Below are 12,135 nucleotides of genomic sequence, written 5' to 3'. Positions count from 1 at the left end.
TAGAAAATAAAGACAGTATTCATAGGCAGAATGCAGATAAATTGTTCATATTTATGGCATTGTGTTATTTACATTAACAAAAAGACAGCACAAAATAAAATGAGGTGGTAAAAGGGGCAAACACCTGTCATAACATTCAACTGTAGTTATATAGCAAGCCAGTCTACTTAGCAATAGCAGCACAGAGGTTAAAAGGGAGTGCATTGAAATTATGATTAGAAAATGCATGAAATGTTAATATTACAACAGTTGCATTCATTTGAATTTGTTTTTGCAGGAGACTGCATTCCTCTCCACTAAAGCTCACCACAACTCTTGCCTCTAAATATACTAACGCCATATTTTCTGTAACTTAGAGGCAGGGAAAATAAACTACATTCTTGCAGTTTTGACCCTTTGTTTCTGCATTTGAAACTTACAATAACTCCCTGCCCCACTAAAGCTACTTAAAGAGACATCGAGTGTAAAAATTCTGACAGTGATTCATTGTGTTAAGAGCTATCTCTTTCTCTTCAGATGTGTGACTGTGGAGTTAGCATATTTAAGTAATGGGCTGGGTGCGTGCACGAGGAGCTTGCTTCCCTCTCAAAAAGCTTTTGGGGGTGTATTTGCTGTATATAAAAAATTACTATGAAATGTGTTTTGGTGCTTTGTGTTTTTGACGAAATGTGCTTCAGATAAATTGTGTCAGTGTTTTTTTTTCTTTTGAACGAATTGTGATTAGAGCAACTGAAATATAATCTCATTTTATATATATATATATATATATATATATATATATATATATATATATATATATATATATATATATATATATATATATATATGTGTGTGTGTGTGTGTGTGTGTGTGTGTGTATATACATACACACAATTATATATATATATATATATATGTATATATATATGTATGGGTTCCATTTAAGTTATCAAAGTTTTAAAACTTCGAACACTTAAACAGAAATCTCCATACAGCTCAAGACAGGAATATTTCCTTTTCTTTGCTGTAGTATGGTCTTGGAGTTGGTATATTTTAATCACGGGGGTGTGGGGATACAGTGGGGCTGGCCTCCCTGCATACATTTTTTTTGAATGTTCATAGTTTCAAAACTTCAGTCATATGTCCTGGCCATATGAGATTCAAAGTTTTGTAACTTTGATCATTCAAAGTAGACCGTTAATATATATATATATCTATATATATCTATATATATATATATATATATATATATATATATATATATAGGTTTACCTTTACAAAGCCGAATCAGAGTGGTGCGATTGCTTATATATATAAATAAATAAATATATATATATATATAGTGTATTAGGGGTGTTTGCAATGTTTAAATGCCAAATACGAAAAACATTAGCAAAAACATTTTGTATATTCAGATTTCAGAAAACCCTAAACACCAAAAGTACAAAAGACTATAAAAGGAAAACAAATTATTTTTGATATCTTTACACCCCAACCCTTCGTTAACATGAAGCAATAATTTGTTTGAATACTGTTGCTATTACAGGAAGGTTTTTTCCCATAATAATGTCTCCTAACCTAAAACCTAACCCTAACTTGACCATTCCCAAACCTAATCCTTTTCCATGAAAACATTACTACACTGGTTAGACACATACACACACATACACACACACACACACACACACACACACACACACACACACACACACACACACACACACACACACACACACACACACACAGACACACACACACACACACACACACACACACACACACACTAAAGATATTCACTTACCTAACTAGAACTCTTACCCTAATCAACAGGCACACACAGACAAATACTCTCATCCCTAATAAAACCTCACTTACTTCTTTCAGCAAAAGAGACAACTGGCAACACAGACATTTGACAATACAGCCATTTAACAAGATTTGTCTGGCTCTAACCTTTGGTGGCTGGATGAGCTATAAGTAAGTATAATGAGAAATCACTGCTGTTTTCAGTTTTAAGTACACTGGAGTTTTGTTCATCTGAAAGATGACTTTCAAGCAGTATATCAAATGAATCCCACTGGAATTAGACCGTTTCACACTTGCTCAGTTCCTCATAAACATACCTCCTGATGAAAACTCCATGAATTCATGTGCACTGCGCAATGTAAGAAATTGTCACAACATGCTGTAGTTCTTTTTTTTCTTTTTCCAGTAGGAAAAGCCCCCTTTCACCCCCCCCCCAAGTGGGGGCACTGTTCAAACACACCCCATACTCATATGTGCTATCACCATGGTTGCACAAAAAAGCAGGGAGACTTCCTCAGGCACAGTCTTTCAGGGTATACATTTGAAAAGATGTAGATCTCCCACTCACGTCAAAGTTTCATTACATTCCCTGTTTGTATGTGTGTCTGCCACTCTCTCTCTCTGTCTCTCACTTGTTCTGTTTCTCTCTTTTCTTTTCCTTCTGACTCTGTCCCAGACAGGCCAGCTTTATTTGTTTAAATATTAAGATGCTTTTGAATTTACAGAAGCAGATTGTCCTGTTTTCTAATTGGTGTTCCTATATCTGCTACACTGCTTATGTCCAAGGCAACCTTAGTATCAGAAAAGGACCAAGGAAAACTAAATTTATGTTCCTCTTAAGTGCGTAATTGCTTCATTCTATTATGTATTCCAGGTAACAACACTGCTATATAAAGTTTAAATTTTAAAATATTCCACCAGGAACATCTGAGATGCAATAGAATCTCTTTATACATTAGACAAAGACAACCCATGGAGAGCAGGCTTTCACAAGCCTCTTTCTTTGTATCTGATTTTCAGATTCTATTAAATTTAAGGAAAGAAATATTGTCTACAACTCTAAAATGCCTGTCATTAGCCATGCTAACTCTAAGAGGAAGACTGGGCAAGTATTGTCATTAGAGCTACCAACTCCAGATTTATCTCAATTTATTTTTCACTGATTCAGGAAATCTACTGCTTATCAATGCCCTGTCAAGGGATACTCAAAACATCTTAACTGGAAGGTCACTGTTCATTTAATTAGTGTCAGAATCAGAAAGGAAACTTTCAACAGAACATTTGTAATACTGTGTATTATTATTAAACCAGAAGAGATAACAGGCACCCAGAGAGCTGATATTTTTTAGAGATACGTAGAGTAGAGAAAATGTAAGAACATATGTCTTGGTATATATATATATATATATATATATATATATATATATATATATATATATATATATAGTTTATATTTGTTTATTTTTTATGCTTTTTGTTTTTGCATTTTGTTCAGATGATGTCATAGACAGTCAAACTGGAGGCTGTAATTAGTATGATGTTAAGGCATGCATGACTCCTTTTGGAATTTTCATTGCAGATATGCTGTAAAATGTTTATTTTTCTGACAGTAGAAAACGTTGTCAACAAAGCACAACAAAGTGTTTTCTGTAGTTGTTTGTTTACTGTAATATACGTATCATTAATATTTTGAACTCTACATCACATATCATTTTATGACGTATTCTGGGTTCTTTCAGATACCTGAAGCTACTGAAATTGGTATTATAGTTTGCTGTTATAGATTTGCTGCATTATTGCTTAGAAAGCTCAGCTGTTCATAGACTTTCATTAATCCACCATAGCCAAAATTCAGAAATTCCACTGGTGTGTCTACATTCTTTATTCATGCTACATTTTGGTTCTAGCTACATATTACTTGTCATCTAATCATATCCTTGCATCTACAGATCGATAATATACCTGGAAGCCAGTTATCTGTTAGCATTTATTTTTCAGTTATTCAGCTTGAAGCTAACTCTATTCTGAAACTAATATAATTTCCATGAATCTGCAGTTGATAATATACTAAAGTTCTACAATTCCAGGATGTGTATGCAACAGAAAAATATACTTCCTGAGTTTCATTTTTTTTTCATACTAAAGGTCACTTAAGTTGTAAAATAATAAACATTAAACAAGGTATGAATCTTGAAGCCTTGTTAATGTATCTGGCAACTATCTGAATATCTGCGTGTTTTTAGTATTTGGAGCCATACATCATTATGTTGCCCACTGTTCTGCAAGAAATGTGATACTGATAACAAAAGTCTATTTAAAAACCTTTTATTGAAAATAAAACAAAGCTAAAGGTCAGCAGTGTGAAGTTCATTATGTAACCACTGATAAGTATGAACTACTTTAATTTAAATGCATTACTAACCCAGGAATGTTTGCCTGTTAAGAATTACAGGAGTTTAAGGGATAGCATGCAGAAAATTGTTAAAAGAAGCTAATTAAATGTACTTTTGGGACAAGCAATTTGCTATCCTATTTTATTTTATTTTTGCTTATTTTATCTTTCTATGTGTGATAATTATGGAAAAGCAGTGTTGGGGCAGATAAAGGTGAGATAAAATGACTGCTTAAAATAAAGCAAGGGGGAAAACAAGATAAATCTGTTGACTGCGGCAAAGTTAGATAATATTTTCAATTTAGCAGATATACAAAAATCATTATCTTGCTTAAAAGTAGAAATGTCATGTGTAGTCTGATAGCATTTCTAATTTAGTAGCTGTACAAAAATCATTATATTAATTTAAAGTGGAAATTCTCTATCTTTTTAGAGTCTAAGTATTGTGCACCATCGAAATCTACTAACCTGTAAACATGGAAGATGCTAAATATGTGTTGTTTTTCTAATACAACAAATTATGCTGGAATATTATTCTGCATGACAACATTCTTTATAGAAGAAAAGTATCTAAAGCATCATAGAGTTTTGAATCCTTGTTGGATTTAACCACAGTGAGAATTGTGTTTGTTTTTACTTATTTTCAAAAAGTAGCAAACTTCTCTCTAGGTGTGTTAGAAAGATGTATGTCAGTGACCTCTGAAAGTCAAACCTGGGGATTCAATAAGCTCATGTAGGCTTGGTGAGAAGCCTGCACAAACTTCAGATATTAGTAAAAAGAACAGGCAGTGCTAATTGTATATTCATGGTGCTCATTGAGCTTACATGAACAGAAGCAAGGCTATATAGTCAGCAAGAGTGCTGCTGGTCAGGAAACCATGCAGACACCACAGGCACAGAAAGAAGAAACATTCGAGTTTACCTACCAGTTAACCTGCTCTGCGAGATTACACACACAGCCACAAATACTACTAGGGTTGAAAATACTGTAATGTATTAACAGCAGTAGCAACACAGTAAAGAAAAGTGCACTGAGTGCTGTGTACACTAAAACAATTATTTGAAGAAGAAAATAATGGATGGGGAGGGTAAATGGCAAGGGTAACTACAAGGAAAGATACGCTGGGCAGAGAAAGTGTGCTGATGAAAATGTGCTCAGTCATGAATGATAAGAATGAATAAAGAGGTACAGGGCAGGTCAAATATGAAAAAGTCTCCAAGATAGGGTAGGTCAATGTATGTACACTTCCACGACAAGTTAATAGCTTCACAGTTTGCACATATGTAGAGAGAACAGTGTATACGGCTTTTTACACCTCCCAAGCAAGTATGTTATGATAAACACACATGATAGCATATATCAGATGGTCATACAAGGTTATATGTCAATGGAAGTGAATACTTGTGATATAAATTTACCCCAATCCGAGCTCCTGTACTCGGGCAGAACGTAATGTAGTTATCCAACGTGAAATCACGACTGTAAGAATGCCAAATGACAGTTTTCTCTTAAACTCAGTTTTAATGTATATGGGTTCTGATGAAATCTGTCTGCGACAGATGAAAGCGCTAAACCACTGGATGTAATTTGTTTTTTATACATTAAAACTGAGTTTAAGAGAAAACTGTCATTTGGCATTCTTACAGTCATGATTTCACGTTGGATAACTACATTACGTTCTGCCCGAGTACAGGAGCTCGGATTGGGGTAAATTGAACTGGTTGGTGAGACTTGCACTTGTGATATAAACATCATTGACATGCTCACTGGAGTGGACACTAAGCAAGGATGGTATAAACAATAGGGGATATGTGCCTATGCTGAAGATTTGCAAAATGATTTGGTTGAATGTGACTAATATGTCATCATAGCTCTTAGCCAATCAGGAACACACAACAAAAGACTCTTGGGAAAATGTAGAAAGAAACAGGTACAATCATGGACACTTTTAAAATATTACGACCAGTAACCTGTGGCATTGTCAGCATATGTGATCATAACCTTATTATACATGTTCTGCATTAACAGAAGTGTAAAATTGTAAATATTGTCATAATTTTAGAAGAGGAATTCACCACCCTTCCCTTAAAGAGACGACCTTTGCTGGGTTTAAGTGGGACAGTGTTAAACCTGGAGTTGAAATCATGGGAAATTCTAGCAAGTTGAGAGGTTTGCATGACACATAAGCCACAGTCCCCTACCCCCCAAGAATTAAACCCATGCCATCAATGTTGTCTTAATTCTGTGTATTTACAGGGTGCAACACAGAAAGATGTATCAAGCATGCATCTAGTAGAACACCTTGAAGGGAAGTCTGTACTGTCAAATCCTAATGGATACTAATCCCAGAGAATAGTTCTGCTTGCTTTACCAGATGTGGAAGCTCACTGTGCCATATGTGATATATTTGACTAAAGCATCCTTGCCTGGTGTAGGTGTTGGCCATACAGATAACAGCACATACAAACACCACACTATTATGAGTTAATTCTCTACTCACAGTTGGGTATTCCATGCATCTGCCACATGTAATAGCAATGGAAATTGTATAAAGCATCTGCAATTGATGTGTGAATGAAGAAGTCATCCATGATAATGAATGGTATAGCAGTATGTGAAACTGGTGGCAATGCATCAACTATGCCCATGTGCATAGAAATTACAACAGTGCAAAGCCAAGTGCCAATGATCAATGAAGCTGTCACTGTAATGATGTACACATGCCAAATAATATATGAAACACACTTTGTAAGTGAGTGTTAAAGCTCAACACATGTGCCACATGATTGCTGTCCCCTTACATTGCCAGTGAAAATGTTATACTGCCATGAACATACATCACTATGTGGTCATGCACAATATCAACTGGTAATACTGATGTGATGTAGTGATATGTCTGTGATGCAGTACTGTAACACTATAGATGTATCAGTGTTATAACTGGACTTCAAGCCAAACATACCCTCCAAATAAAACTTTGGGTATTAGTGACATGTGACACAATGGAACTGTTAACACAATCATACAACCCTACCTATTTCACATCATTGCATCAGTTGTCAATCATATGCATATATGATTTTCAGTGAGCGAGGGGCCCTAACACCATATATGGACAGATTGCAACTGAAGTGGATATGACTTATGCAGAACAGTTAATGACACAAATGCTACAGTCACACAGTGCTGCTGGGGAACACCTGTATAATTATTGTGAACAGGAACACAATAGTTCATACAATGAATTCACCAAGGTTGCATGTGAATCTCAATATGCCATATGTTTGTAGATATAATAGCATTACAATATGTTGATGATCCCAGGCATATGTGCCCATGTAATCACTATGATGTAATATTGCTGTATGTCAGATAACATGTCCAGATTCTAGGTACACACATATACACCTGTGCCATACCGCAGCTGTCACTGTGATGGTTGAATGAGAACTGCATAGAATGTAGATATACTCCACTATCAGAACTCATGCCTTAGTAAGGCAACACTATACATAGCATCATCCTATGTCTCCAGTCCTCAGGAAGCATATTTCTTCAGCTGTTATGGAAGGAACATGTAACCAAATGGCAGCACTGGGCATCAATACAGTAACTCAAGTCCCAGATTGGAATATATAATTCTAGGGCTACAGTACATCCACTCAGTAACATAGCACATGTGGGTGACAACAATATCAACATGGGCAATGTTCATAGGGTCAAAGGAGATTACAAGGCTAATGGTCAATAGCCTGTACAGGCCCAGGCATTATTATCCCATTTAACCCAAATCATTATTGCTAGGTGAAGGAAGATATTAGGGGTATATGCATATGTGTTTGATTTTATCACAGACGGCCTCTGTCAATATGGGACATGAGCACCACCCCATGAGTGAATTAGCAATCACACATACAGTGGTCTGGAGATGGCTTGTAGAGAGTCATGTAGTGGATCTTCTTCATGCAGAGTGTATGCATCTTTGGGATGATGAAATTCTCAGTGTTCTTCAGAAAGGGTGTTCTGTGGACAGAGGGGGGGAAAGGGGATTTTGGATTCAGGGACTATGTAAAAGTTTCTCCTGAGTGGGAGTCAAAAGATTCAAAATATCATACAATGACTGTAATATATCACCAGCACACACACACACACACACACACACACACACACACACACACACACACACACACACATGTTGACTGAGGTCAAATTCACATACCATACCTGTCTAGATATACATGCTTGATTCCATACAAAGTAAGGCTAGTGCCACATTAAACGTCTAACTTAGACTCTGCCAGAGTGCACTTTACAGAGGATGTCATCATCTGTGTATGCTGAGAAGAAGATGTAGAGAGGAGTGTCTGACATAGCTGTGTACTCGCACCCCAGTATAAAACTGTCTCCAGACAAATATCTGAAGGAAGACACATGCACAGGCTGACATGGTAAAATTAGAACCCCTGCCCATTTACTTACAAAAGATATGGAACACTGTACTTAATACTAGCACCACCAAAGAAATTGCACTTTAAGTGTCAGAGTGCACTTTATAAAGATGACATCATCAGTGTATGCTGAGAAGAAGATGTTGGTAGGAGTGTCTGACGTAGCAGCGGACTCACCTCCCAGTGTAAAATTGCCTCCATACTGATAGTTGAAGGAAGACATGCAAACATATATTGACTGCTGTGAGATTAGAACCTCTACTTAGCCAATCCCACGTGATAGAAAACACAGCAATTAATGCTATCACCACCATAAAAGCTGGATTTCAACAGTGTCAGAGTACACTTTAGAGAGGATGACATCATCAGTTTTTGCTGAGAAGAAGATGCTGGGAGGAGTGTCTGACATAGCTATGGACTCATAGCCTGATATACAAATGTCTACAGACTGACAGTCAAAGGAAGACAGCAGTACGGAGACTTATGGTCATATCCCTAACTGCCCAGATTCTTTCAGAATGTCCTGATTTTTACCTCATATTTTTGGTCTGATCCTCATAAAATTTATAGTTTTCTAGCAAATCTCTGAGGATTGAAGCCATTTAATAATGAATATATATCTGAATTTCAGACTTCAGATTCTTCAAAAAATGCATGCTAACACAAATCCTGTTTTTTAGTAACTTTTAAGTATATAAGAGCTATATTTAAAATGAGTCCCTATTATTCGGCCTTTGACCCCTCCACCATTATTTTAGTCTTAATCCAGATTTATTGCAGTAAGAGGTTGAGAGTTATGTTTATGATGACATGAGTCTGCACAAACACACACACACACACACACACACACACACACACACACACACACACACATGGACGCACACACTCACACGCGCACATGCATGCACACACAAGTCAACTTCTATAACATTAGAACCCCTATCTATTTAGTTCCACAAGCTGTAAAACACAGTACATAATGCTGGCACTACCACAGGAGTCTGAATTAAATGCTATAAAAGTATACTTTATAGAGGATGACATCATCCATGTATGCTGAGAAGAAGATGTATGAACTTGCTGTGGAGTCATGTAATCGTGTAAAAGTATTTCCTAAATCATATTTGAATGAGGGCAGCAGGACCTAGACTCATGCTCAGCTGACTATGCATACACCCACACAAGTTGAGTGCTGGGAGATTTGAACATCTATCTATCCAGTTACACAAGGTAGAAAGCATATAACTCAGTGCTGGCACTGTTACAGAAGTTTGACTTTAATACTGTCAGGGTGCATTTTATAGAATATGACATAATCAGTTATACTGAGAAAGGATGTTAGGAGGGCTGTTTAAAATTGCTGTGGAGTTGTGTAGCGAATTATCTTCTGAATACTACTTGAAAGAGGACAGCAGGACCTAGACGTATGCTCATCTGACTACACACATCACACATAAGTTGACAACTGTGAGATTAAAACCCATATCTATCTAGTTGCACAAGTCAGAGATCACAGAACTTAATGTTTTAGGCCATCCAAGAAATCTGACTTTAATACTGTCAGAGTGTACCTTATAGAGGATGACATCATCATTGCATCACAAGTAACATGTTCTGTTATGAGATTTGTTTACAAAGCCAAGGCCTGTGATATGAGCACAATTTGCAAAAGAGCATACAAATACATCCTGGCAACCTAGGTCAAATAATTGAACTGTTTCTGCTTCATTTTGACCTGAAACATCTTCAGCGTGAGTAGGATATTTTCTTTTCACTAGGTCAAATAATCTGTCTTGAATGCCTATTGCAGAAGTGATACAGACATGTACCTGTTTTTCAGGATGTTGTGTAGATGAGATACACACACACACACACACACACACACACACACACACACACACACACACACACACACACACACACACATTAGCACACCTACTTGGGGAACAACATCAGTAGTGCAATGATAGAGTTATGTGTCTTCATATTCAGATGAAGGTATGTCCACATTAATACAATATCACTGGGATATGATTATGCATGACCAATGTCCACTGTCACTATAAACCTATACCAAATGTAACAATGCAGTTAGGGTATATAATTCTGAAATCTGTTTGGTAATGACCCAAGTACTGGTATATCATTTGCAAGTGTATTGATGCAGGGTACACATGGATATCAGAAAGTTTACGCATTTAGCCAAGCACACATGTCAGTGTCCTTTCTTCTGTTTAGAAATGCATTACTATGTATTAGAGGATTATGAGGATTATAGCCCAGTAATCAGAGTTAGACATGCTATACACAAAACAAATCATAGTGAAGCTGATTTGTCCAAATCATGACAAAATATTAGTGCATGTATGATTTGCATTTTGGGAGTTCATCAGGGACTTGTAAAGTAGTACTGTTCACTGGTGCTCATTGCCAAACTGTGCGCAAGTAGGGACATACAGCAACTGATCTGACAGGGGTTAACTGTGAGATGTATCTGTTGTAAATGTTTCATGTGCCAGATTTGCAGGATATGTTATGCAAGAAATTACTGGCAGTTGCTATGATGTGCATGCTGTAGTCTGTCTTTGTAACATTGGGGCCAAAAGTATTATTACATAAATAACTGCTAGCCTTGCCTTCCCCATTGCACAATTGAAAGCACAAAGCAAAAGCAGTTGTCTGCGTGAGGAAAACAGTGAAAAATGTAATGTAGTATACCTTCCTTTGTGTAAACAGACTTAGTAGAGATGTGCAGCAGTCAGCACTCTGGACAGTACTGAGTGTGGAAAATACACCAACTGCCTAGCTTTCTCTGTGGAACAAGGTGTTAGAGCAGTATGTTCTGGGCAGAGTATTGGTGAGCCAGCATTCAAATGCAGATGATTTTTATTTTTTTTTTATTACAAATTGTGTCAGGATGTCAATAGCTAATTAATTGTAATCAGGACTGTAAATGTGACTATCAATGACTACATTAAAGTATGTGTCTTTCCCAGATTCTATCAGCAATGCCTACTTCAATACACTTCTACAACTAGTAGCTGTTTTGCAAGCCTCACTGCAAATCACAAGTTAGTTGTGAGTATAGGTTGCTACAAATGCCAAGGTGAGGTACATATTTTGAAATGATTAATACAAACCAGCAGATATGCTAAGTGTTTGTGTAGGGCTGGATATCTTGAAAAGTGTGTGCAGTGTGCTTTGTCACAGTAAGAACAGTTTCCACATCATATTAGATGAACATTTCATCCATCATCCTAGTAAAGATGCTACAGTATATTCTGATGAGACAGAGGAGGAAATGACAGACACAAGACTGTAGAGGACATTGGAGGTACTGTCCTGGCACATTCATGGGCATCTTAATGGTTTGTTGGTATGAAGTGTCTTCTTAATCAGAATATGTCCTGCAGCATGAATTGCATGAGATAAGGACAGAGGAGCTATAGAGTGGCAAAATTTAATACATCTGTTTGAAGAAGATGTGGGACATCTCAAATATGATGTTG

The sequence above is a fragment of the Protopterus annectens genome, chromosome 5.part0, assembly GCF_019279795.1.
Source record: "Protopterus annectens isolate FY-2018-M chromosome 5.part0, PAN1.0, whole genome shotgun sequence".
Taxonomy (NCBI): domain Eukaryota; kingdom Metazoa; phylum Chordata; order Ceratodontiformes; family Protopteridae; genus Protopterus; species Protopterus annectens.
The sequence above is the reverse complement of the archived record's forward strand: the minus strand, read 5'-3'. Positions refer to the sequence as shown.